This window comes from Podarcis filfolensis (genome assembly GCF_964270895.1).
Source record: "Podarcis filfolensis genome assembly, chromosome: 11".
Taxonomy (NCBI): domain Eukaryota; kingdom Metazoa; phylum Chordata; class Lepidosauria; order Squamata; family Lacertidae; genus Podarcis; species Podarcis filfolensis.
Window position 1 is genome coordinate 51,506,454 of NC_139613.1, and position 25,874 is coordinate 51,532,327.

The 25,874-nt window shown below is 44.8% G+C and overlaps 1 protein-coding gene across 6 annotated transcripts in view; it reads left to right on the top strand.

Moving 5' to 3' along the window:
• Positions 1–771: 771 nt before the first annotated feature.
• Positions 772–25,874, top strand: part of SEMA4D (semaphorin 4D) — a 120,687-nt gene continuing 95,584 nt past the window's right edge. For 2 of the 6 annotated variants that reach the window (XM_083576732.1, XM_083576731.1), the window contains exons 1-2: positions 840–1,156; positions 21,400–21,442. The gene's annotated coding sequence lies outside the window, so the exon portion shown is untranslated. Of the gene's footprint in view, positions 1,157–1,189; positions 1,344–21,399; positions 21,443–25,874 lie in introns of those variants that run through there. The other 4 variants (XM_083576729.1, XM_083576730.1, XM_083576733.1 and 1 more) reach the window with 4 other exon arrangements.

Here is a 25,874-nt window from a genome sequence, read left to right on the forward strand (position 1 = left end):
TTTTTATTCATAACAAAATAATGCAAACACATTGGCATTTGGCAATAACAAGTTCCTTTAGAAACACAAATTACAAAGACTCATAATCCAGTGTCTAGAAACTTGCTATAACATGAAATAATAATAGCAAACCAGTGATATATTAGTTAGCAGGCGGGGCCCTTTACTTACACCATAGGAGCCTACAAAACACTGTTGCTGTATGTTGGTTTTATTTTATTTGTTTTTATTTTGTTTTATTTATTTATTTAATCTGTTTGTTTGCTTTATTTGTTTTATTTATCTTATATTTTATAAATGTACATCCAGTTTTTTTCCCTTTAATTTTTTTTGGGGCCCCCAAGAGAGTGGGTCCCTAAACTATAGCTTGTTTAGCTTATACCTAAATCCGGCCCTGGGTCCTGCGACAATAATAATTCTTATTATTCAGAAAGTGAAGTCCTATTCACGTGGAGGAAGCCTAAAAGGCCATTCACTGTTAAATAACTCATTCTTGAATTGCCCCCGTTTAAAAAATCAAATTGCCTCCCTGTGGGGCATGTGCCCCGCGTTGGGAACCACGGGTTTACACCCTGATGTTGCCCAGCAGCGTTGATGCAACCTGTTCCCAGAAAAGGCCAGTAGCACGCGGACAGAAAATGTGCAAATCGGTGTGTGTCCCAATCCTGGAGGGCTACGTGTGTTTTGTGTGTTTACGCCTCGGACGTCCAGCTTTGCCTCTCGCTTCCGAGAGGAGGGCGCATGTGGTTGGGGAAGGCGCACGTGGAGAGAGGTTGGGGGAAACGAAGCGCCTCCCTGCCGCGCCTTTCCTTTCTTCCTTTCCCCGACGAGCTCCAAGCTTTTGAATCTCCCCGCCCCTCGACGCCGGCCGGGGCACCCCCCGGCCCCTTCCCCTGGCTGGCTGGCTGGCTGGCTTGGCTGGCTGCAGAGCAGGAGCGCGCCTCGCCGCTGCGCTGCTGCTGCCTCTCCTCTTCCCTCCGCCGCCATACTGCGGGGCAACCCAAACTTGTTACACACTGGCACCAACTCCTCCTCCTTCGCTCGCCGCCCCCGTTGCCATTCCCATCAGTTGCTGCTGAGCGCGCAGCGAACCTGTTCCCGGGGATCAGTGCAACAAAATAGCAGAGAGGATCAAGAAGTTGGAGAGCAACAGCAGGTAAAGGGCGCTTGCTTCTTTTTTCTGCATGCTGCAGCGGATCGCGGGAGGCGGGGAGGGAGGAGGAGAAGGGGAAGGAGAAGGCGGCGTGCGGGAGGAGCCGCCGCCTCCGTCTTCTGCAACCCCCTTCGGATCCGCTGGAGGATCTCGGGCTGGGAGCAAAGAAGCGCTTCTTCTCCCTTCGCAGGTTTGCAAAGACGGGGCTTTTTTGGAGTGGTTTTTGCGCGGGGAGAGGGCGGCGCTGGAATGCGATTTGCGGGGCTTTGCTGGTGGGAGCGCAAGGGCGAGCTATGGACGCCGGTGGTTGCTGGAGGAAAGGCACTCTCTCCTCGCTGTGTTTGTGTGTGTGTGTGTGTGCATGCGTGTGTTTGGGGATAGGGCGAGCGGCAAGCCCATCACCATCGTAATCGCTGCAGTCATAATTCTTCCGATCGGGAGGCGGGGTGGTGGTGGAAAGGACCGGGGCTGTGCGCCCGGGGCTGGCGGGCCCCGGGAGGACTTGGCGAGGGTTGCGCGGGGTCTGGATCGACGCCGCTTGCCGCCCCGGTGGGCGCGCAGGGAGTGGTGGGCGCCTTGCCATCGCAGCCTGGGGGAGGGATACAGGGGAAACTAGCGTGGCGACGGCTCCCCATCTCCAGACCCTCCCCCCCATACGCTAAAAAAACAAAACACGACCCCAAACCTTTTCGCCGTCCAAAGGTAACTTGGGTTTGGACGCGGCGAGAAAGAGACCGCAGCGTGGGTTTGAACGTTTTGCATTATTTCAGCGTTATTTCGCTGCATCGCTTCCACCCAGCGGCTCCCCGCTTGGGCGCTTTGCAGCCGGAGTGCATGCATGCTTGCATCCTCTGCAACCGGTGTCTAACATGTTCACCTGCCTGTGCAGACGCTCCGGTGAACCCGCAGCGTCTCCCCGACGCCCTTTTATTTATATTTTATCAATGGGGGCAACGCAGCCTCTCTTTGTGTGCAGGCTTCAAGGGAAGAGGTGGGCTTCCACTATTGCCCTGTCATGATTTAGGGGGCTGCGTCTGTGTTTCTTCCGCCTGGTGGTGGTGGTTGGTGAGGACGTTTAAAAGGTCTTTTTTCCCTGCCTCCCCGGTGAGATTTTACATAAGGCTGAAGGGAAGGGGCCTTTTGCAATAATGGAGTTGCTGTGGAAAGAACTGAAGGAAGGAGGGCGTGGGGAAGAGAAGAATTAATCTGCTAAACTTTTCCCTGGAAACGGATGCAATATCATTAGCTTTCCATTTTAATCCGGGTTGAGTGGCTGCTGTCTTGCCCCTATCATTAATGTTTATATTTATGGGGAAATATATTGCCACTAGCTAAGGGAATTAAAAAATAGCCGGTACTTATGGGCCCGGACTGACCCAGTGGAAAATAACCAGTGATGCTCTGGATAGTTTTAAAAAACAAAACAAGAACCCAGTGCGGTTTGACAGGTTGATAAATTTCCTCTCTGGATCTGTTGACAAGTCCTCCCTCAGAAAGCTACTTCCCTGCGGCAGTATAGAGTGCTGTACATCTTGTTCAATGGAATAGGGGTAGTAGAAATATCCTCCTGAAACTGGGGTGGGTTAGGGCAAGGAATCTGAGTCTGTGTGTCTTCAGGTCATGGACAGAGTATTTTGGAGAAGAGGATGTTGAGTGGGACCGCAGTGCACCTGTTGTCTCCATGCGCCTGCCCTCAGTTGGGCTCTCGATGATTGCCAGTGTAAACATGGAAAAGATACAGGAGCTGCCGCCCCCCCCCCCCCGCTTTTTGATAAATCTAACACTGCAAAAAGCTCCCTGGGGGCTATTTCTGAGCTTAAACCTGCATGTGTATTTTCTTAGCATTAAGTCATTCAAAACTTAATTCCGTGTATACATACGTTTTTCAAAACATTATCTTTTGACCTTAATGGGTTTTAAGGCAAACCCTTTTCAGTGACGCTGTGTTGTTGTTGTTTTTAAGGCATGGGCTGAGATGACATCAGGTACCCTTTGGCAATCCCTCATTCTCTCCAAACTGGTTCGAAGTAGGATGCTTCTCTCCTGCTTTCATGTTATTTGGGACTGTGGTCTGAAGATACCATGCAGCTTTCAAGTGTAGCTTTCATGTTGGGGTTTTGTGCTTCACGAATGGGTGTGCCCACAGCAGAGTAATATTACACAATATTTTTTTTAAAAAAATACCACAATAAAAGGGATGCATGATAAAAGGGTTTTAACAAGTGGTTGGCACTATTATATGCTGTTGTGCCATGGGATGGGCAGATGGTGAGAGAACCTTCTTGACAGCAGCTTCAGAGGACACCCAAAATTCACTGACTCCGCAATGATACTACTGAGTGACAAGAACAACATTGGGTGGAGAGTTGCTCTTTGGAGCCCTTTATCCTATTAACATGAGTTTTTGGGATAGTACATCTTCCATCTTAGCCAGGTTTAGGGATAGGAGACCTGAGCTAGGGTGCTTTGTTTGTGGGGAGAGGCGTGGGGCTGTGTTCTCATCATTCTTCTTGACAGCTGAGACCCATGGTGCAAACCATTCACTGGCAGACCTGGCAACACGGACCTGACTAGCTTGGTTTTTATGTGTGCAAATTTTGCAAGGTCACTGTGCATTCACATGATGTGCATGTCAAGTTCATGCATGCAAAATTATATTAATGGGGATAAATCACCCAGGAAAACTGTGCACCAGAACTGTGAAATGGCCTGCAAATGCAACAAAAAAATGGTATTTAAAAGTTGAGTAGGTAGAGGAACCAAAGACTCTCCTTGCATGGGCTCAACGTAGCCTCCACCCTTTTCAGTAAAAATCTAAAGGCTGTCTGTCTCCTACACTTCTAGAGATGTATGTACACATTATTTTCCCCAAGGATTAGACTAGTTCACCCAGCACTTCAAATCCCTGCAGTCTTATCACCTGATGGTCTGTCTGTTCAGGTGGGTCTGATAGTGGAACAGTACAGTGGTACCTCGGGTTACAGATGCTTCAGGTAACAGACTCCGCTAACCCAGAAATGTTACCTTGGGTTAAGAACTTTGCTTCAGGATGAGAACAGAAATTGCGCAGCGGCAGCGGGAGGACCCATTAGCTAAAGTGGTACCTCAGGTTAAGAACAGTTTCAGGTTAAGAACAGACATCCAGAACGAATTAAGTTCTTAACCCGAGGTACCACTGTAAATATCTCTCTTGTCCATGTAATCCAATTGCAAACTACTTAAGAAATTGTAGATTACCCCATGCAATTATCTATTGCTGCTTTTCTTTCCATTATCTTATCCCTGCTTAAATTTTCCTCTGATTTCTATTTGGACTGATTTTGCATTTATCTTGTGCATATAAAGTTCTTCTGTGCAGTGAAGGAACAAGTCAAAACTGCACTTCTGCTGAATTTTAATGGGGTGCATTTTTTAATTAAGAAGTCTCATAGCCTTGTCAGTACTAAGCTTTCTGCTTTATCTGAACGGCTGTGATTTTTCATATTAGAAGGCTTTGATTCTATGTAATAGCAATAGTGCCCTTATGAATGAAGAACGTTTTTGGATTGAAACTAATTTTTGCTGTCACTGTCAGTTTGGTCGTGTGAGAAGGGCCAGCATGCAAGTGGTTCTGTTGTTGCGGAGCTGATTTCCTGACTGATTTGATAAGAAGGATAGTTTTCCACTATGAGGGGGAAACCAGAAAGGCACAAGTTGTGCTGCGTTCCAAAAATGTAAGACAATGAGACATTTTTTGATTGAGAAACAAAGCTTGCCCTGGACACTGAAAGAAAGATGCTATTCTTCTGCTATTTAGTCACAGACCATGCCTTATTCCCTGATAATATTCTCTGGAACACAAAAGGTATTGCAATATTGAAGCTTCTTTAACTTGTTGTCCTACAACATTGCATTCCATTCCTTAATCAGATTTTTCTGTGCTGTTTCCAGCAATATATGTTTGAGAGTAGCACTCAATAGAAAAATTACCCTCCCCCATCATGCTTCAAATAGCACCAGGCCCATAGGTAGCGAAGAGAGGGTTAAAGTGAGCTGTGTGATTTTCTGAACAGGAGATTAAATAAATCTCCTATTACAAATGCTCATAGATGAAGAACAAAATACCCTTCCTTTGTTTGCAGATCCATTTTCAAGATGCAATATCTAATTCTCTCTCTGCCCTCCTTTCCTCATGTGTATGTATGGTAGCGAACTTAATTGTTATTCAGTAGGCATCCAACAGAGTGGACGTCTTAAATCATTAGCATGAGTTTCATCAGAGCCAAATCCAGGGGCTTCTGAAAGTTGGGCAACAAATCACCCACCTGTTGATTTACCTGTTGACTGAGTCTGCAGCTGTGCAGCGCAGCAATGGTGCAGTTTATGAAAGTTTCATGTTTTTATGAATAGGCACCTAACGCACATGGATTGTGAGCTAGAGACTGATTGCATGGTTTGGGGATAGGATATGCTGCTTGTGCATGGCAGTTAAAAAACACTGGTGGCTTCGCATCAAGCTCTGGTTCCCATAGGGTGATTGTACAGAGGCTGCTTATTTTGCAACTTTTCTGATGTTGGTGCAAGAAGGTTCTGCATCAGTTGTTGTTTTTCAGAGCCCATGCTGTGTTTCTAGTTGTTTAACGCACTATGGCGCATCCTGTGAGCCTCAGGCCTTAGGCAAGCAGGAGAGGGAAAAGTACATGTCACAGTTTGAATTGCGCCTCCCTTGTGAGAAAGAAAAGCGGTTGCGATCGAGATACGGGAGCTGACTTGGAAGGTAGCATTCTGGGGATGGAACCTATTTACAGCAGTACCTTGGTTCTCAAACTTAATCTGTTCCGGAAATCCGTTCCAAAACCAAGGCGCACTTTCCCATAGAAAGTAGTGCAAAATGGATTAATCCGTACCAGACTTTTGAAAACAATCCGTGAAACAGGAATTTAACATGAGTTTTTCTATCTAACGAGATCATTGATCCATAAAATGAAAGCAATGAACAATGTACTGCAGTCACACAATTAATCAGTAGCTGAACTGGGATTCACACAGTCACAAAAATAAACAAAAAAGAGCCACAAAAACAAAAAATGCAAAATAAATAGCAGAAACACACAAACTTCAGCGTAATACTCAAAACGGAAGTGTGGCACTTAGATTGTCAGCGTAACACTCAAAACGGAGCACATTTGGCTTCTAAAAATGTTCACAAACCGAAACACTTCCTTCCAGGTTTGCAGTGTTTGGATTCCAAGTTGTTTGAGTACCAAGGCGTTTGAGAACCAAGGTACCACCCTATATGACTTCAAGAAGATTTCATAGATGTTCCAGCTACTTTATTACGATGGCTGCGGTTGCCGTCCTAATGCGCACTTAGGTGGGAGTCAGACTAGTTAGAATCAGAAGGCCTTTATTTTGTGTCACATGTTTCAGATTGTACTGCATAACTGAAATCTTAAGTATGCTTATTAGGAAGAGAGCCGCACGGACCTCAGTGGAATTTACCTCCAAGTATATTCCAGGCTGATTTACGGTTTGGACTGACTACCCAAACAAAAGTCAAGTGCACTTGTACGGACTGTTCTGGTGTAAATACATCTACTAGCATTGGTAGAAGTCAATTTAACCCCACCAGCACTGACTCAGATATATAAGCTAGGTGCCAAATGGCTCCTTTAACCAAGGGAACAGTCGCCAAAACAGAATGTCTGGTTGCCATTTTGGTGCAAGACTGCTCTACGGTCTTATTTTTCATATGATGGACTGACTGTGATTGATTCTCAGTTAAACATCTGACTAGTTCAGATGACAACCTCAAGCTAGGTTAAGGGTTTTGAGAACCTTAAAGAAGAAAGGCCACTCGATTCAGGGACAGTTTCCATATATATTGGCCTATTCCTCTTTTTCTTAATGGTGACTGCTCCTGCTCAAGCTGCACAGAAAAAGCATTTTGGTTCCAGAAATTCATTCCAATTGCGCAGATAAAATATAATGGATAGAATACTACAGGATGGTGTATTAGTGTGTGAAAACAGTCCAGATTCAAGGATCCACAGGCATGTACCTCCAGATCAGTGTTAGAAACTGAGATATGAAAGCTATATGGTACCTTAAACCCAGGTTATGGGCACAAAAACGGAATGTCCAGGCACGCTTTTTTATAACAAGAATGCAAAGCTGGAAATGAATGAACTGCAGCTAAAATATTATCTTCATTTTTCACATGGTCTAGTCCTTCCTCTGCCTACCCCCCTAATATTCTTAAGAGGGTCTCTTCTCCAGTCTTCAGAGAGTAGCTGGAAGTGGGGAGGCAGAAAAAGACCCTCTTTTCCTTCCACTCTGCAGTTTTAACCTGAAATCTTAGGCACAGGACTGCGTCCAGAGCTCAGAAACTGTTCTCGCTAATGAAATTCCCTGTCGCAAAATGCGCCTAGAACAGGGGTCGACAACCTAAGGCCCATAGGCCACAAGTGGCCCATGGGGGTCGTTTAACCGGCCCGTGGATCCCCACTGCCCACTCGGGGACCCCCGCCACCCACTCGGTCGGCTCCCGTGTGCGTAGAGCACACGGCGTAGAGCAGAGCGGGGACTGCCTTCTGCGATGCTGGCCGGCTTCCCATTGGCTGCAGGAAGCTCCGCTGCGCACGCCTCCTCCACGCCAGAAGGAGCGCCGCAAATAGTGTTTGCACATGCATGCGCGTGCACACACACACTCCAGCCCACTCCACAGTCTGCGGGACCGTGAACCAGCCCAAGCCACAAAAACTTTGCCAACCCCTGGCCTAGAACAATGGGAGTTTCGAACACTGCTCCAGATGGTGGAGATGTCAGGCGCCATGCTTGCAAGTACAGTGGTACCTCTGGTTACGTACTTAATTCATTCTGGAGGTCCGTTCTTAACCTGAAACTGTTTTAACCTGAAGCACCACTTTAGCTAATGGGGCCTCCCGCTGCCGCTGTGCCGCCGCCGCACGATTTCTGTTCTCATCCTGAAGCAAAGTTCTTAACTCGAGGTACTATTTCTGGGTTAGCGGAGTCTGTAACCTGAAGCGTATGCAACCTGAAACGTTTGTAACCCAAGGTACCACTGTAGTCGAAAGCCAGGTGCAAAATGCGCCGGGCACCTGGCTAATTTCGAACACTGCCACTGGCGAGTCTTCCACAACTCCCATGTTCCAGGAATTGGATAGTCCTCGACCATGATGAGATGTGAATTGCCTGAGGTGTTTGGGTGGCTGTCCTCCGTAGTTTGGGGGGGGGGATGCTCTTTTTAGTCATACAGCTCTTGGGATCAATTCTCCTTCTATCAGAATGGCTGGGAGAACAGAAAAACTATGAACATAGGTGATTGTTGTCAAAGTGGCTAAGCCAAATACTTCTGAAATTCATAACACCTCATGTTTAACCCAGAACCTATTTATCCTGCTTTGCATGAGAAAAGAGTCTAGAGGGTGAGAAAAGAACATTTCATAACAGAAAATACCCATTTGTGGTGGTGTAAAGGGAACTGTTGGAGCTCAATAGTATCCCACATGTTTACGCAACCCCTTTACAAACCTGAATTATTTAAGCCTTTGCAGCCTGATCCACAGTTATGTGAAGTCTGATACACTTCGTCTGCGTTGCTCTTAACTTCATTATAGATCAAGCACAGGCGTCAGATGCTTTCTTGCGCTGGACCCAGCCTTCAAAACTTCCATTGTTCTACGTGTGTTTTGTGACAGGGAATTTTATTAGCGCCACCAGTTTCTGAGCTCTGGGTGCAGTACGGTGCCTAAGATTTCATTATTGGGGGTGGGCTGTATACTTCCAGGTTTTGCCGCATGTGCAGAACCGCACTATTGTGTCGCATGCGTGCGCAGAAGCGGCACCTCTAGATGTGGACTTTTTGAGGTACATACGGACCCCCAGAATGAATTAAGTTCGTATCCGGAGGGTCCGCTGTAATATTTCAGCTACAGTTCATTCATTTTCAACTTTGTATTCTTGTTATTAAAAAAGTGTGCCTAGACATTCCTAGGTTTAAGGTGCCGTTTAGCTCATAGTAGGGGTTGGCAAAGTTTACCTTGTCTGGGCCGGTTCACTCCAGCAGAGATCCCTCTGTGGGCCGAATCATGCGTGTGCACGCCTACGATTTCCGGTGTCTGCACAGATGTGCTTTCCAACGCCGCAGAAGTGAGTCCCTGTGCCGTGCCAGGACTCACTGAGCAGGTGGCTTGGTTTGGGGACGGTTCGGGGGCCAGTTAAACGACTCCCATGGGCCGCTTGTGACCCAAGGGCCTTAGGTTCCCTACCCCTGGCTCATAGTTTTCATAACTCAGTTTCTAACACTGCCTCAACCATTTGTACCATGTCTTTTCTTCTAGTAGATCAAGGTAACCAGGTGACAGCAAAAACTGCAAGAACAATTTAGCAGGGGCAATTAGAATAAGATCTATTATTTGATTATTGACGTAAACCTCCAGAATGTATTTTGTATAGTTAACCTTTTACCTCTGTCCTCAGTGCATTGTATTTTATTTTATCGCTATGGCTAGTGGCTGAGGCAGGGACGCGGGTGGCGCTGTGGGTAAAAGTCTCAGCGCCTAGGACTTGCCGATCGAAAGGTCAGCGGTTCGAATCCCTGCGGCGGGGTGCGCTCCCGTCGCTCGGTCCCAGCGCCTGCCAACCTAGCAGTTCGAAAGCACCCCCGGGTGCAAGCAGATAAATAGGGAACGATTACTAGCGGGAAGGTAAACGGCGTTCCGTGTGCTGCGCTGGCTCGCCAGATGCAGGTTGTCGCGCTGGCCACGTGACCCAGAAGTGTCTGCGGACAGCGCTGGCTCCCGGCCTCTAGAGTGAGATGAGCGCACAACCCTAGAGTCTGTCAAGACTGGTCCGTACGGGCAGGGGTACCTTTACCTTTACCTTTTTAGTGGCTGAGGCAAATAGGTGGACTGAAGTTTTGCAAGTATTTTTTTAAAACATGCTCACAAAATCCTTTTAGAGATGTACATATAGAATTACAGAGTTGGAAGGGACCCCGTGGGTCATCTAGTCCAGGGGTCAGCAAACTTTTTCAGCCGGGGGCCGGTCCACTGTCCCTCAGACCTTGTGGGAGGCCAGACTATATTTTGAAGAAAAAGTATGAATGAATTCCTATGCCCCACAAATAACCCAGAGATGCATTTTAAATAAAAGCACACATTCTACTCATGTAAAAACACGCGGATTCCTGGACCGTCTGCGGACTGGATTTAGACGGCGATTGACCCGGATCCGGTCCCTGGGCCTTAGTTTGCCTACCTATGATCCAAAACATTTTCAATGCAGGAAATTCTGGAGTATCCCAATAGATGGGTGTGGGTGGCCGTTCTTTCACGCGGTGATAATGGGGCACTCAGATTTTATACCGCCCACGCCAGCCATATGGAAGTTCTTTCCATGTGGAAAGTCCCTAACGTTTGTAGTGGCTGAAGTGCCGAAACAACTACTTGTGTGTTAAAGGCTTTCTCAAGTGTTCCTGCCTTGCAGAAGGAAAGGAAATGAGATACATGGAAGTGAGTCCAAACTTCTGTGCCGGCTGACCTTAGAGCCATTGGCAAACAGATAAATATCTAACTGCAGAATTGCGTTTTTGTTTTGAAAACGGAAAGAGACAGTTGTTAGCATATAGCATGTTTAATTTTTAAGAATTGAAGTATTTTAAAGTAGCTTTAAGCGTATGAATACCATTGCATATGTTGATCTAGTTTCTCCTAGGGTTAGCAACATAGCTATTTTGAGCAGGTTCTGTTGGCAAGGCACGGTTTTGCCACATCCTGCCGGGCCTACAAGTGCCAGGGGATGTTATGGTTTCTTCTGTGTACATTCTTGGAAAGATGGAGTCTATTATTATTAGAGACTACTGGTTGCTGTTAATCCTTAAGTAGACATACACTTTTAAAAGCGTGTTAGAATAAGTTTCCTGAACTCAGAGGCATTTGATTTCTGCATAGGCAGCATGTGTTTTGAACCCCTTTCAACAAACGTCAGAATATCTGCCTGCCTTCACCCTTAGGTGGCTAAATATTGTTCTGCTATCTGGACTAACTGAGCCATAGAAATTCCCCTCATGTTTGCTTATTTGTTCCTGTATTGGTTAGAAATGCATAATTTCGACAGCTGTTCCTAGATTTTCAGGTTTTTCTGTAACTAACTTCTTGTCTAAGTAAAACTGATTTATGACCTTAGAGGAATCGCATACGAAAATCCCACACTACTCCTGTCCAAAGTATTTTGCAAACACTTGTTGGGTCAGGGCAGAGCTTTCCAAATTGTGTGTCGCGACACGTTTGTGTATCAGCTGCAGTGTGTGGGTGTGTCGCACAAATGCTCCCTGTGCGTTAGTTTAACCTCCGGTTTGCTAGTAAAACTGAATTACTGTGTTGTGAAATGACACATGTCTAAAAAGTGTGTTACCAACATGAAAAGTTTGGACAGCTCTGGGTTAGGGTAATACCGACCATTTAATGTTAGTAGCCCTTAGTGTTGTAATGTCTTGTCACAATTTGTTTTTTCTTTGTCTCCTTTTGCATGAAAAATCAACTATGCATTACCACTTATTAAGCTTGCAGGTGACCTGCTGGCCATTCTAATAAATGTGTGGCCCAGGAAGGCTTTTTCTGGCTGCCATCTATACCAGGTATAGATGCATCTATACCAGGGGTCAGCAAACTTTTTCAGCAGGAGGCCCACTGTCTCTCAGACCTTGTGGGGGGCTAGACTATATTTTTTGGGGGGTGGGGGAATGAACAAATTCCTATGCCCAACAAATAACCCAGAGATGCATTTTAAATAAAAGCACACATTCTACTCATGTAAAAACACTAGGCAGGCCCCAAATAATAGGACACATTCCACTCATGTAAAAACACGCTGATTCCCGGACTGTCCGCGGGCCGGATTTAGACAGCGATTGGGCCGGATCTGGCCCTTAGTTTGCCTACCCATGATCTATACCAGTGTATAGGAGACATCTCCATACAGTGACATTCGGTGGTACAAAATAGGCAACATATTAAAATGACGCACGCTGTTGGAAAACGGAACATTTTATGTAGTTCCAATTTTTGTTGTTGCTGCGGCCATATTGTGTTGAGCACTGTGGGTAGCAGTCAGTACCTAAAAAGTTTCAGAATTGAATTCATTCCCACTCCTGCCCTCCTTTCACACACAAAGAGTAGCTGATGTCAGGAATATCACACCCTGCTAGGATTTTCTACCCATACTTGTTGCTTTGTTTTGCTGTACTGAAAATTTGGCCTTTGCCTACAGCTAACATACTTCAAATCCAATAGCTGACAAATATCAAACTTGCGCCAACTATAGATTGGCATATGTAAGATGCTTGACTGCAGCGTTCAAAACTTGTTGGGCACGTTGTGCACCCAGCTGTCGCCCACTTGCAACCAGATGAAGATGCCTGGGCGCCATAAAGCCACCACCATCTGGAGCTGGAGATCCTTGGATCTTGCCTGTTTTCACACACTAACAACATACCCAGTAGAATTCTACCCGCATTAATTCATCTGCACAATCAGAACGAATTTCAGGAAGCCAAAAGTTGTGTTGGAAAAATACAACTTTCAAGCCGTCTGGCCTCAAAATGGCAGTTAGACATTCCATTTTGGCGACTGCAACCCTAGTTTAAGGAGCCATTGGGCCCCTAGCTTATATATCTGAGTTTCTAACACCGCTTGGCTGTAGGTAGCATAAATCAGCTACATACAGTATATTACTTACTGCTCCTAGATTTCCCACAGGGCAGGGATGGGAAACCTGCAGCCATGATGTTAGACTACAACTGCCATCAGCTCAGCTGGCATGGTCAGTAGTTGGGGATGATGAGAGCTGCAGTCTAGCAGCATCATGAGCAGGCAGGAACAGGTTCCCCATCCGTACTGCAGAGACACTGTAAGGGTATCTTAGTCTTAAATGCTCCTGCACTCCTTCTCAGTAGTATTCCCTGTTTGTCCTTTCAGTAGTAAACCTGAAGGAGCGTCTCCACACCCATTGTTCAGCCCAGACACTGAGGTCCTTCTGGCGGTTCCCTCACTGCGAGAAGTGAAGTTACAGGGAATTAGGCAGAGGGCCTTCTTGGTGGTGGCGCCCGCCCTGTGGAACGCCCTCCCAGCAGATGTCAAGGAAATAAATAACTCTCTGACTTTTAGAAGACATCTGAAGGCAGCCCTGTTTAGAGAAGTTTTTAATGACTGATGTTTTAATGTATTTTTAATCTTTTGTGGGAAGCCGCCCAGAGTGGCTGGGGAAACCCAGTCAGATGGGCGGGGTATAAATTATTATTATTATTATTATTATTATTATTATTATTTCATAGTTAAAATCTTACCAGTGCCTCAAATAGGCCAAAGTGAATAGAGAGTTGTTGTAACCTGACTTGCGGTTTGTGTTAAGGCTGAAAGGCAGGTTGTAATTTTAAATTAATAACTACAGAAACACACACACAAACACACACCTCTTATACCGACAAGCACCCTGATGGCCTCAATCTGATAGACTTGGATACAGTATAATGAATCATACAGATTAGAATCATGCAAATCAAGCTATAGTTTAGATAACCTATTAAAGACAAAAGAGCAGAGCTGTATTGTCTGGGGTTTTTTTTAGCTGGCACCTGTAACCTCTACCTTTTTTTTCTGTGTGTGGTTTATCAAGGAAAAGATTGGTTTGCCTAACACTTTCCCTTGCTTTTTTTTTCTTAAAAAAACCAAGCTTCTTTCTTAACACTTCAGTAAATAGGCGTTTTAAGCCGCTCCTCTGAGACTTTTTCTAACACTTCCTCCGCTATCAAACTTTCTACAGGAAGTGGGTGTGGGGTGCAAACAACCTTCAAAAGGCAGTGAGTTCTGCCTTCTGTTGTTTAATTGCTCTCTTTATGAGCTTCACATCCCTCTGGCAAAGGGGCTCTGTCCAGTTCCTTCGCTGCCTCATGTGCAATAGAACGCCAGTTATTTTAATTGTTTTATTTACAGTGGTACCTCGGGTTACATACGCTTCAGGTTACAGACGCTTCAGGTTACAGACTCTGGTAACCCAGAAATAGTACCTCAGGTTAAGAACTGTATTTCAAAAAATGCTTTTCAGAAAACTATGAAACAAGTTATTGCCATGGGCACGTTGTTTTGCACAAAGCAATTTGGTTTTTATTTATTTATTATTTTTAAAAACATAAGCTCGAGGCAGCCTGGAGCAATCCACAAAGAAATCTGAAGTATTTTGTTTGGGACTTAGGAGCTGGTTCACAGGTGTGTATAGCAAAACAAACATAGGGTCAAAGTAGGGATGCTCAGGCCTTCAAGACTACTTTTTGCCTCTTCTGTCGTATTTTTGCACAGAGATTTCAGCACCATTTGCTCTCCGCTGCACCATGTAGCCTACTGTAAGTCAAGCTCATTGCAGAAGCCCGGCTTGGTGGTGAATGAAGGAGACCCTGTGTAAACAGCAGCTCTTAATCTCTCAAGGAGCCTTGGCTGTCCAAGACGTTGCTGCCACGAGGCTGTTCAGACAGCATGTGGAATAAGCTGGTAGCATTGTTGCCAGGGTAGGTTGCTTTAAGATGCCCATTCAGTTCCCTCCAGGTGTGCAAATCGGGTCCTCCCTTAAAGAGGGCACATATCATGGTGAGACCTGGACAACCGACACCCTGTGTTGTGGGTGGGTACAATTGGTAAGCCACAGCACCCGATTGGTAGGTCTGTCGAAGTTGGGTACAATCTGGCCAATGGGACGCAGTCCAAACAGTTAGAGAGACCTATTTATGCCCATGCACGTGACCCAGAGCTTCCTCTTTCGGCTCGTGCATCAGAACACCTGTCCACCTCTCCCTACTTTTTAGGGCTTTGCGCTTGACCTTGCTATGCCGTCATGTGTCGTCTGTCGTTGGGACAGGGGCACGGCAGGAATTTCCCCCACTTGGCTGATTGGCTATTGCCATCTGGGTTTCTCCTGCTGCGTAGCAAATCGTCACAACTTGTAAGGTTTAGGATAGGCTCTGGTTCAGGTGATAGGGATGGGAGAACGCTCTCGCCATCCCTATGTGAAGTGTATTCCGTTAAAAGAATCCAGGGACTCGATGGTTTGGTCAACTCCTGTGAGGGGGTTGTGCCCTTGCCTGAGTCCAGGGGGACATTTGGGTGGCAGAGTTAGCCCGTTCCAGGCTTTCCGCTTATCCAGGTGTTCACCCTTGGCTGACCTACGCTGGAACCCTGGGTCAGTGCTACCTGCATGGCAGGGAGCTAGTCGAACCAGAGCCTATTCAACCAGTCACTTTCTGTAATCAATAAAGTTGTGGCCTAAATTCTGCCAAAAACCAAACCAAAAATTTGAGTCAAGTGTGAATTTATTTAGGGGGGAGGTGTCTGGGTCTGAACATGCAAATGACCTCTCTTCATATCCTTATCAACATAGCATGAATCCTTTTAAGTCTCGGTGGTGCCAGAACCATTTTTGGCTTGCTAGAGTGATAAATTATTCTTCCTACATTTGGTAACACAAGTCTTCAACTCTGCATTGTTGCTTCTTAATGCTGGGTGCCTGTTTTTTTAACTGCTGCTGTGGATCAATAGTGGGACTAGGTTGTCAGATACTCATCTGGAGCATTTGTCTGGCCTTTTTAATACAGTCATACGTTGGAAGTCGAATGGAATCCATTCCGCAAGTCCGTTCAACTTCCAAAACGTTCAGAAACCAAAGCTCAGTTTCTGATTGGCTGCAGGAAGCTCCAGTCGGAAGCCCCATTGGGCGTTCGGCTGTCAAAAATAGTTTGCAAATCGAAACAGTGGCTTCCGAGTTTGCGGTGTTTGGGAGCCAAAACGTTCAAGAACTAAGCTGTTCAAAAACCAAGGGAGGACTGTACTTTGAAGAGAACAATAGATTATGCCCTCCTGCCTCCCTGGTGGTCCTTTCACCTGTCCTTTCTCACTGACTGTGGACGCTTCCTTATCCATTTTATACCACGAATTACTGTGAAACCCCTCTTTGTTGTTGTTTAGTCGTTTAGTCGTGTCCGACTCTTCATGATCCCATGGACCAGAGCACACCAGGCACTCCTGTCTTCCACTGCCTCCTGCAGTTTGGTCAAACTCATGCTGGTAGCTTCGAGAACACTGTCCAACCATCCCGTCTTCTGCCGTCCCCTTCTCCTTGTGCCCTCCATCTTTCCCAACATCAGGGTCTTTTCCAGGGAGTCTTCTCTTCTCATGAGGTGGCAAAAGTATTGGAGCCTCAGCTTCAGGATCTGTCCTTCCAGTGAGCACTCAGGGCTGATTTCCTTCAGAATGGATAGGTTTGATCTTCATGCAGTCCATGGGACTCTCAAGAGTCTCCTCCAGCACCATAATTCAAAAGCATCAATTCTTCGGCGATCAGCCTTCTTTCTGGTCCATCTCTCACTTCCATACATCACTGCTGGGAAAACCATGGCTTTAACTATACGGACCTTTTTTGGCAAGGTGATGTCTCTGCTTTTTAAGACGCTGTCTAGGTTTTAAGATGCTGTCTTTGGACTATAAAGTAAATTAAATAGAAAACAATCTTTAGAAAGATGTTTCCTCCAAAAGTATTTTATTTTAAATATCTGATTTAAATTTTAAAAATCTGATTTTTTGATTGATTTATTTTTAAAATAATTGATTTTTATCCACCCTGGTAGAAACTACCCTACAGAGGTGAAGTTTACGTTTGTTGCTCTATCCACTGTCTCTCTCCCAGCCCATGTGGCCCTTGGAAGCTTGCCCAGAGAGAAAGTGGCCCTCAGACTCAGAATGTGACCCCACCCTTGTACTGTGTATCTTAAGTGCTTTGATCCTGTGCTCTACTGTCCTTGTTCCAGTCATGAAACATGCCGTGAAAATGTAACAGGTTTTTCAGTGCATACATTAAATGTAGGATGGGAAGAGGAAGGCAGGAATGTGTACATTTGCTTTCCTTAATGTAAGTAACAGCAGTCCTTCTTGAAATTAAATTACTCATTTTCATGTTTCCAGGAGCGAACCCACAGTATGTACATATCAAATGTCATTAATTCTACTTAAATCTTCGCTATAGAGCTGCTGGACTTTGACCTTAATGCTCCGCTTAGCCCCCTGGCAGGCAGACAAAACAACTAAACTGAAAGCCTGAAATTTGAGCGTTCGAAATCCTATTTCGGGTGATGGGTGTAGTAGCTCCAGAGAGCTAGACGAGAGGAGGAGGGTAAACAGTTGGCTATAGCGTGGAAGAGAGAGAATCTAATGGCAAGCGTGACTGAAGGTGCGTCTCCACCTCCATCGTTCTGCCCGGACACTGGGGTCCAGCGCCGAGGGCCTTCTCGGTAGTGGCACCCACCCTGTGGAATGCCCTCCCACCAGATGTCAAAGAGAAAAATAACTACCAAACTTTTAGAAGAATCTGAAGGCAGCCCTGTTTAGGGAAGCTTTTAATGTTTAATAGGGTATTGTATTTCAGTGTTTTGTTGGAAGGCACCCAGAGTGGCTGGGGAAACCCAGCCAGATGGGCAGGGTATAAATAATAAATTATTATTATTAGGTAAGCGTAAAGGGACCCCTGATCATTAGGTCCAGTCATGACTGACTCTGGGATTGTGGCGCTCATCTCGCTTTATTGGCTGAGGGAACCGGTGTACAGCTTAAGCCGCTTCTGGCGAACCAGAGCAGCACATGGAAACGCTGTTTACCTTCCTGCTGGAGCCATACTTATTTATTTACTTGCACTTTGACGTGCTTTCGAACTGCTAGGTTGGCAGGAGCTGGGACCGAGCAACGGGAGCTCACCCCGTCAAGGGGATTCGAACCACCGGCCTTCTGATCGGCAAGTCTTAGGCTCTGTGGTTTAACCCACAGCGCCACCCACGTCCCTTATTATTATTATTGTTCTTTTATTGCGCTTTTGCTTTAATGCGCTTGGCAGATACGGCTGCCTATGAGAGTGCGGGTGCAGGTGCTCAGGAGCCCGGTTATGTCAACCCTTGCCTGCAGAACTGGCAACCCCTCACCCCTTTTCGAACACCCTCCCTTGTGCGGTGTTCCTTCAACATCTAGCCCTCTCCCCTCTCCTTGTGAGTCCTCCAGTGCAGCTGCCGCCAAAGCCTCTGGTTCTCTGACCTGCCTCGCCCTCCCCAAAGAAAGGTGCCTCCTGAAAGTGAAAAACTCCTGGGAAATGATATATAATGAGATGAAAAAGATGTTGAAATAGACATTTACTAAGAAACCAGAAGCATTTTCACTTGACATTGTAGGGGAGGATATTAACAGACAGGAAAGTAAGTTTTTATATGCAACAACGGCAGCAAGAATATTATTGGCACAAAAATGGAAGCAAGAAGAATTGCCAACGAAAGAAGAATGGCAAATGAAGTTAATGGACTATGCAGAATTAGGTAAATTAACAGGAAGGATTCGAAAGCTGCGGGATCAGAGATTCTTAGAGGACTGGAGTAAATATTTGAACTATTTGAAAAGCAATTGTAATAAACAGGTTACGCTAGTAGGACTGCAAAAAGTTCTGTAAGGAGGACTTTGTGAAATATTGCAAGGAAGACTTTGAAAAGAATTATCAGTTAATGACAGTTAAAAGTAATAGAGAAATTAAGAAATGCAAAACAAAGAAATGCGATTTCCGGCGCCGTGAAAGCAAGCAGAAGGCCATGTGTTTAGTCCCCAGCACCTCTGCTTAGGGCTGCATAAGACCACTGTGTACTCAATTTATTTCAAGCAGACTCATTTTTATAGTACAGTGGTACCTTGGTTCTCAAACGCCTTGGTTCCCAAACACCGAAAACCCGGAATTAAGTGTTCTGGTTTTCGAAAGTTTTTCAGAAGCCAAACCTCCGATGCGTCTGTCGGCTATTGTTTCGGGGGGCACCTGCACCAATCAGAAGTCGTGCCTTGGTTTTTGAACATTTTGGAAGTCAAACAGACTTCTGGAACGGATTAAGTTTGAGAACCAAGGTACCACTGTATTTGGCGCTTTGGTTTTTGCTATTTATTTTGCGTTTTTCTTTTGAGGCTTTTTCGGTTAATTTGTTTTTGTGACACTGTGGAACCCAGTTCAGCTATTGACTGATTGTGCGCCTGCAGAAATGGATAAAAGCCCCCCATCCAAACAATGACTATCATCAGTGCAAGTAAGAGAAAAAATTATTTTAATTTTTATCATCTACAATACTGTCTTATTTATTTTATAGTACAGCATGTTGATTATTGCCTTCATTTTATGGATCAGTGGTCTCGTTAGACAGTAAAATTCATGTTAAATTGCTGTTTTAGGGGTTGCTTTTAAAAGCCTGGAATGGATTAATCCATTTTGCATTACTTTCCATGGTGTGTGCCTTGGTTTTGGAATGCTTTGGTTTTGGAATGGACTTCTGGAACAGATTAAGTTTGAGAACCAAGGTACCACTGTACAATGACAGCCCTTTCTAGTCTGTTGTCAAATTTAGGAGAAATTGTTTGTAGTCGCTTGCACAGATTTGGCCCAGTCATATGTCTCGTCTCAAGCCCAGGCATGCCATACTGGAAGTATATTTGATCATCTTAGTTTGTGTCTTCCAGTTCTCATTTGTGGTCATTGATCATTTTTTATGAGGTGTTTCCTTGTTCTGCACATTTTACTATTAATGGATGTTTGCCAGTGAAACAAGTGTCTGCATCATCCAGATTTTGCATTTATTTTTCCTCCTTTAACAGGATAATAGGAGGAAATGTTTAGGTATGGTTTCTCATGGGACAGCTTAAGAACAATACTGTTGTACTGGAGGAGCAAGGCATCTTTTTCTACTCAATCCCTGTTTTTTCTGATCATGGTGGTTCTTTGCAATTCATAAACCTGGAATTATTGAGTAAAATCGGGTTGTTTTTCAATTTCCTCATTTAGTTGTGGAAAAAATAATTTTCATGTATTTTAATAAGCAGTTCCAATCTAATACTCATGGGTGCTCTTAAGTATTTCTAAGAATTAAGTAAATTATTTTCGGCACATCAGATCAGCTTCACAAGTAATTGAACAGATATACAGTAATACCTCCGCAAATGTCTGGCTCGTCTAGCATCCATTCTGGCGAACGTCCGCGGCAAAGTACTGGAACGGGTTACTTCCGGGTTTGCCGCTTGCACATGCCCAGAAGTGCTAAATTGTGCTTTGCGCATGCATGGAAGCGCAAACCGCTCCACGCAGGCATGGCACTTTGCCCTGTGTCCTTTTCGGCTAGCGGCCGGGGCTCCGGAACGGATCCTGGTCGCAAAACAAGGTACCGTACCACTGTATCTGAAATAAAAATCAGCAGAGGAAGATTTTGGGAGAAATTAGATTCATTGTAGCCGGAACACTGATGCTGTTACGTAACACTGATGTTAACAATTCCTGCTGGAGTTCCCCCATCATTTCTCTTCTTCTTAAAGTATATTCAGTTTGCAGTAGTTTGCCCTAACTGGACACAAGTTCACAAATACTGTATTAATTGAAGGGTATTTGTTGTTTAGAATATAACTTGCTCTAATTAACTGATTGCCCAGAAATCCATCCCGGCTCCTACTCACCTGAAATATTCAGTTCTGCATATAGGTCACACCTAAAAATTGGTACTGGGGATTAACAATTTGAAATGCATTTTCTGTGCTGCTTTCCAAGTACTTAGAAACTATTTTTTGTTCTGTATATGTATTAAATTCTGTGTACGTTAAACATTTTCCTGTATTTTAATATTGTTTACATGTCATCCATGGTTTAGACTCTTATACAAATCCTGCATCCATGGCAATATATTTACCAGGTGGGGCACATCACAATTTGTTGCCTCACATTTCTTTCTCACCCTGCAATCGAGTATGAACTTGCATATATTAGCATGGATTTCTGGCAATCCTTGATAACTAGCTTAAAATGGTGAGCAGTCTTACGAATGCTCGGTAGGTTTTTCTTTCATTGCTTGTTGCATTGTTGATTTTCCTTCCTGGAGGTGAATACAATGTTAAGGATTCATTTGAATTCTAGACACGGTAGTTCCATGTCATGGAGCCAGGATCCTTCCCCAAGGGAAATGGTGAAAGTGGTTCCCATCACTCACCTTCCCTGCCAGTGATTAGGGACTGACATTGACTACTTCCAGTGGGAGTCCCAAGGAGTCATTTTCAGCCAGAAAGAGTGTAATTGTGATACAGTTCCTGGGAGGGGGGACGACGAGAAACTGACAGAATGAAGACCAATTAAACTCTTTATTCCCTTCCCTACAGGAATACAGCGAGTCCCATAATAAACCACTTTCTGATCTTCACGGTGAGTAGTTTTATGGTTACTTCCTGCAATCTTAGGTACACTTACTTCTGCGCTGAACTCAATGAGACGTACCGTATTTTTCGCTCTATAAGACGCACCAGACCACAAGACGCACCTAGTTTTTGGAGGAGGAAAACAGGAAAAAAAATATTCTGAATCTCAGAAGCCAGAACAGCAAGAGGGATCGCTGCGCAGTGAATGCAGCAATCCCTCTTGCTGTTCTGACTTCTGGGATAGCTGTACAGCCTGCATTCGCGCCATAAGACGCACACACATTACTTTTTAGGAGGGAAAAAGTGAGTCTTATAGAGCAAAAAATACGGTACTTCCGAGTTAGAAAAAGAGAGAGCATAGGATTATGCTTTCGGCCTGTGATCCTAGATACGGTCACTTGTAAGAAATGCCCTTTGAACTCCACGAGGCCTGCCACCAGTTAAAAATATACTTTGGATTGGCAAGACCCAGTGAGCATACACTTATTGTATTTACTTTTAAAATTATTGATGGTTCGCCAGATCTTGCGTAATAATATGAAAAGCGGAAGCAAAGTGCTGTTGCCCTTACGGATTCACTGTGTGTTTTCCACTTCCCTTCCCAGTGTTGGCTTTGTTTTGTTTTAAAGAAAGTAATATTGATCTCAAATCCAGTTTAGGCTGCCTGGGATTTAAAAATGCGGCTGGCTTTAGAATGCTGTCATTCTTCTCTCAAAGGACTTTCCACTTGACAGCAAATCTCTCGCCGTTGCCTAGAACCACGGAAGGCGTTTTTTTGCTTCAGACTGTGTAAACAATAGTGTGAGACCCTGCAGTTTCTTACTGTACGAGAAACTGAAGGCATTGGTTATTTGCGTAATTCTGCTTGAGCAGAGCGATTGCAAGAATCTGTTCCTTTTTTCTGAATAACCGAATGAGGCTTTGGAAGAAGGCAGCCATATGCAAATCAAGGATACAAGGTTCAGTGCATTCCAGCACATTTAAGAGTCCTGGTGTGACGTTCTTTGCACTCTTGAACTACAGTAAACAAAACCAAAAAGCATTAGTTTTAACAAACTTGTAATCCCATACACACTTACCTGGGAGGAGCCTCATTGAACACAGTGGGGCTTACTTATAAGTAAACATGCATAGGTTTTCACGGTCTGCTCAAGCATGAAAAACGTGCCTATTAAATGGATACGGCCAAAAAAAACAAAAGTCTTGCAAAACAGCTGGGTTTAGATGGATTGCATTTTCAATTACAAAGATTCTTCAGAAACAGGTTAAGATGTGTTTGTTACTTGGTCTGCATACATTTTTTAAAAGTAGGTGTTTCCTTCCTAGTGTTTTTATCCTTCATTCGTCAGTGATCTTATCTTCCTTTTTATTCAGTAAAGCATTGAAGAATCTGTGTCAGTGTAAACTAGTCTGTGTTGAGGAGCCACAAACTGTGACTAGAGGGAGGGTTTGAACTGAGCAATCCTGAACTTGCATTATGCTGGGTCCATAGATAAGCGTAGGGACACGGGTGCCGCTGTGGTCTAAACCACTGAGCCTCTTGGGCTTGCCGATCGGAAGGGTGGCGGTTCAAATCCCCATGACGGGGTGATCTCCCGTTTTCTCTGTCCCAGCTCCTGCAAACCTAGCAGTTTGCAAGTGCGCCAGTGTAGGTAGATAAATAAGTACCGCTGTGGCGGGAAGGTAAATGGTGTTTCTTTGCGCTGTGGTTTCCATCATGGTGTTCCGTTGTGCCAGAAGCGGTTTAGTCATGCTGGCCACATGACCCGGAAAGCTGTCTGTGGACAAACACCAGCTCCCTTGCCCTGAAAAGCAAAATGAGCGCCGCAACCCCACAGTCGCCTTTGACTGGACGTAACCATCCAGGGGTCCCTTACCTTACCATAGATATGCCATTGCTACACTGGCAGAAAGGAATCAGCATGTTTTTATATGAGTAGAATGTGTCCTTTTATTGAAAATTCAGCTCTGGGTTATTTGTGGGGCCTGCCTGGTGCTTTTACATGAGTAGAATGTGTGCTTTTATTTAAAATGCAGCTCTGGTTTATTTATGGGACATAGGAATTCGTTCATCTCCCCCCCCCCAAAAAATATATAATCCGGCCCCCCACATGGTCTGAGGGACAGTGGACCGGCCCATGGCTGAAAAAGTTTGCTGACCCCTGCACTAATCCAAAACTGAAAAAAGATGTGAAAATCATAATAAATAAAATCTTAATCATAAATCACTTTTTTCCATGTATCAGGACATAAATGGGTTGTTGTTTTTTTAATAGAGAAAGGTTTATAGGAACACGTGAAAGCTTTTTAGGTTCTATCCCTCTTATTAGGCAATTATTGTTGTTAATGACTGTCAATCCATCCCCTCCGTCCTCAGCCTGTGTAGCAGGCTTTGAGTAGCAAGTCTTCTATCATGTGGGTCTGTGGGAAGTGTTTCTACTGGTTTATGTGGCAGCTCATGCAGAGCTTGCAGACGCACACTGAGTAACCAGTGTGAGCCTTTCTATTTTTAAGCGTGTTAATTTTAGTACACCTTCGTTTATATGTGGCTTGTTGAAATGTATCTCTAGCAGTGGGGCTAAGCCTGCACAGCGATGATACTAACCGCACAGGTAGAACTACTTAGAAAAATAAAACGTCATCCTTTGAGGATGAGGCAAATAGAGTATTCTAACGAAAACCGTTTTCAGAAATAAAATCCACCGTTCTGCATAATTTTGTTTCTTGAAACACTGGGACTTCCTATGATCTACGTTTGGTGTCCTTTTAAAAAAAATAAAGCTCTGTACGTTTTAACAGCTGCATGGCAGGGAGACCTTTATTCGGAGACGAAGAAAGCTTCATTAACTTAAATTCTGTCTTGATCGATGGCATTTGTATGTGTGTGACTTCCCCTACTCTTGCAGATTTCCTTAGGAAGCCCTAGCAGCCCTCAACTTGATTTTAAATCAATCCAACCCAACTATAATTCAGTTAAGACATTTGGGCTCTTCTTTGGGTATGTGACATTGGCTGTTAGTGCAAATGACAAAAAAAGAAGAGCCGCCGTTTGTGACACATGCACTCCCCAGCCCTTGTGGAGAATCTAGATTTCATCTGTATGCCAGTTAAAAACTGGAATGCTTAGCTCTTTGATGGACTATATTTGATTAGGTCAAGGTATTCGGGCTCAACTTTGGCTCACTAATATTCGTGTGATCATTAGGCAGTAGGCAATGCAAGCCCTGTTCACTTCGTACATGTATTGAAAGCTTGCGGGCAGGGGAATGTGTTCTTGCCTGCTGGTCCTGACAACCACTTGTTCAGTAGAAGGTGTGATAGGGCTCTGGGGACATACAACTATGTGTGCAGAGGTTCTTCCACATGGTTTGGAATCTGCATGCTCAGGCGTACTGAGAGCACACACTCCTATAATTCATTCTATGCCTTCTGCTGAAAATGTGGAAAGGTTGGGGTCCAGTGGTTGTGATCCTACTTCTGCATCTACGTATTAACTTGTTTAATAATAATAATAAGGACCCCTGGCTCCTGCCAACCTAGCAGTTCGAAAGCACGTCAAAGTGCAAGTAGATAAATAGGTACCTCTCTGGCGGGAAGGTAAATGGCGTTTCCATGTGCTGCTCTGGTCCGCCAGAAGCGGCTTTGTCATGCTGGCTACATGACTCGGAAGCTGTACGCCGGCTCCCTCGCCCAATAAAGCGAGATGAGCACCGCAACCCCAGTCATGACTGGACCTAATGGTCAGGGGTCCCTTTACCTTTTAAGGACCCCTGGATGGTTAAGTCCAGTCAAAGGCGACTATGGGGTTGCGTCACTCATCTCGCTTTTCAGGCCGAGGGAGCCAGCGTCTTGGGTGGAGGGGCAAAATAGGGCAAAACATGGAAGCGATGCATTTGTGAATTATGAACCATCTGTGCAGAAGGTGAGCAAGGTACACCCCTTAGTTCAGAATTTGTGTTTTGTTTTTTGCTCAGGTGCTTTGCAACAGTAGCATTACAAGGGAGATATGAGTAAGGGGGACTAACAGGAAATAAGTCATTTTCCTGTCTGCTTCACGGTGAAAGCAAATGTCTCTGTCCTTTATTGTATTGCTTAGTCACACAATATTACCTGTCCAAAGGGATGAATTGTTTTGATTTAAGAGGCTGGTATCCTGAGGGTTTGTAATGCCTGTGGGCATGCAGTCTGCTTGATAGCTCATAGCTTTTGTGAATGGAGAGAAGTTGATTTTCACCCCAACATCCTGCCCCCAAGCGATTTTAAATGAATCCCTGTCTCTCCTGATGAATGTGTCATGCAGCTGTTCCATCTTTCTGCCTGAAAGCCATGAATATAGTTGAAAACTGCAGGCTTCAGCATGTGACCTAATCCTTTGGAGTCGCAGACATTTTATAATCCGTTTGAAAGTCCTTAGAATTTGAGTTATAGCATTTGTGCTA